The 2,547-nt window shown below is 43.3% G+C and overlaps 1 long non-coding RNA gene across 3 annotated transcripts in view; it reads left to right on the forward strand.

Annotated features, from left to right (window-relative positions):
* Window positions 1–1,456: 1,456 nt before the first annotated feature.
* Window positions 1,457–2,547, forward strand: part of LOC124427410 — a 4,398-nt gene continuing 3,307 nt past the window's right edge. The window contains exons 1-2 of one of the 3 annotated variants that reach the window (XR_006942965.1): window positions 1,457–1,482; window positions 2,366–2,547. The exon at window positions 2,366–2,547 is cut by the window's right edge and continues 553 nt beyond it. This is a non-coding gene — a long non-coding RNA (uncharacterized LOC124427410). Of the gene's footprint in view, window positions 1,483–2,113; window positions 2,133–2,200 lie in introns of those variants that run through there. The other 2 variants (XR_006942968.1, XR_006942964.1) reach the window with 2 other exon arrangements.

Genomic DNA, 2,547 nt, shown 5'->3' on the forward strand with positions numbered 1-2,547 from the left:
ATTTCCCACTAATTCTGGGACAGTTTGTATAACGATTTCGATATTTAACAAAAGAAAAAAAAAAAAAAAAAAAAAAAAATAGAAGGAAACATTTGTTCGAAATTTCATTAATTACATTCGTTATGTACAATTGAATCGTTCTATGAAAATCAACGATAATGATCATTGGTGTGTTTGAACATACTCTTCCGTTGGGAATTTCAAAAATGTATGGTGGCCATCGAAGAGGATAATCGAGCAATTTCGAGAGTCCAAAAGGGCGAGAGAATGAGCGAGATAGATAGATAGATAGATAGATAGATAGATAGATAGGTAGGTAGAGAGGAAGAGAGAGGGATAGCAGCACTTAACAGTAAAATTGTCGTACATAGTCAGGTGGTATGTAGAAGCAACAACATATCCCGGAGGCCGATTCCAGCAGCGCTGGTTCGGATCGTTGCTCGGGGCACATCGAGGGCAAACACCCCTGGTTGGCCCGGCGGTGTATGTCGGAGGTGGTAGCAGCGTTTACCGGGTGACGCACCACCAAACTGTTCTACCCTTTGATCGTGAAAAGAGAAGGTAGAAGATATTTAGTAAGGAACTTCGCTCGAAGCAAGAATTCATCTTTTCGGAAAAAGAAATCGGAAAATCTTTTAGCGATAAATCGGATCTACGAAATATTTACAGGGATACATTCGGTATAAAACAAAGAGAGAGAGAGAGAGAGAGAGAGAGAGAGGGAGAGAGAGAGAGAAATATAGGAAGTGCTTACGGTTTCAGAGCTATGGTGTTAGATACGTTAGAGAAAGGGAGATAGAGATAGTCAAGTAAAACGAGAGACAGAGAGAGAGAGAGAGAGAGAGAGAGCGAGCTCTCCCCCGTACACGATGGTGGGCACAATATTGATCTGTGGGGTGGGCTTCGGGAGATGGGTGTCCTCCACCGCCCAGGCAGTGGCTTCCTTCTCTCCGCTCCTCTGTAGAGAGATCTCCTAGTTGTTAGGAGTGGGGAGACCGGTGGCTGCGTGCTGGACCATTCCGCAGGCTCCCGCGAGAGAAATGGTGGGAGTTAGCCGGGAAGCCGGAGAGGGAGAGTAGAGGAGAGGATTCTGTTCTCTGGGATAGTGATGCTGGTGGTGGTGGTGGAGATGGAGGTGGAGGTGGTAGCGGTGGTGGTAATGGTAGGTGGTGGTGATGGTGGTGGTGCTGGTGGTGGTGGTGGTAGTAGTGGTGGTAGTGGGTTTATACGAGACGCGGGGTGCCTTTCTCTCGCGTCTATATCGCGCCGGTGGTGGCTGCGAGTCGTAGAGAGCTTTACGGCCGGTCTAACCGTTAGCTGCCGTTTGCCGTACTTCGTTAAGAGAGATCATTTCTTATTTTTTTTTCTTTTTTCATTTTCAACACTCCGACTTCTTCCCATTCATTCTGTATATATATATATATATATATATATATATATATATATATATTTCTGTTTTCAATATCTTTCGATAGATATTTGGTGAGAATCGCCGCCATAAATATTACTTATTCTTTATCCTTTTTTCGATTTTACTTTTCTCAAAAATCTTTAAATTCTTTCTCTTTTCTTTCTTTTTTTTTTTATCTCCTCGATTAAATATCGATTCAAAATAATATTCGTCATTGAGATTACACACACACACACACACACACACACATACATACTCACACATATATATATTATATATAATAAATATTAAAAGACATCGTGGGGTATATTCGATGAATATCATCACGGCACGGTCCGTCGCGACGCGTTCACCACGCCGGTTGCGTGGTGCTAGTGATGGTGTGCTGATGATGGTGGTGTAGGTGGTGCTGCCGGTGGTCTTGCTAGTGGTGGTGGTGGTAGTGGTGGTGGCGGTGGTAGTGGTGGTGGTACTGGTGGTTAAACGACCCTCGCTCGTCCTTCGCCTCGCGAGAGAACACCGCCGACGGGACTCGCGAGGATCGCTTCTTCCACTTTCTCTCTTTTTTCTATCTTTTTTTCGCTCCTTTTATATTTATCTCTATTTCTCCCACTCTCCCCTACTATTCTCTATCTTCCACCTTTTCCCTTCTCCCTCCCTCAGCCCCCCTCAAAAACATTTGCATCGAATCCTATCGATATCGTCGTGTCTTTGTCTAATCGTAATTTTAATCGTTCTCTTTGGAATCCGATTTATTCGATTCATTGTCAATTTGTATCACACACACACACACACACACACATACATACACACATTCTCTCTCTCTCTCTCTCTCCCTCTCGTTGTCTCTCTAACATTCTATAAGTTTTATATCGTCGAACATGACAAAACATTATTATCACTATTACTATTATTATCATTATCATCATTATTAATATTCTTAAAATGTATTAGGTTAACGAATGAGAAGAAGAAACAAGTCGTATAGTTTAGTCGAGATCGACCGGGGCCGTGTTTTTCATTGAGAACGCACTCTCTTCTCTCTCTTTCTCCCACCTCCCACCCCATCTCTCTCCTTCTCTCTCTCTCTCTCTCTCTGGTACAGGAGGAGGAGGAGGAGGAAAAGGAGGATTATG

This window comes from Vespa crabro, chromosome 10 (genome assembly GCF_910589235.1).
Source record: "Vespa crabro chromosome 10, iyVesCrab1.2, whole genome shotgun sequence".
Classification (NCBI taxonomy): domain Eukaryota; kingdom Metazoa; phylum Arthropoda; class Insecta; order Hymenoptera; family Vespidae; genus Vespa; species Vespa crabro.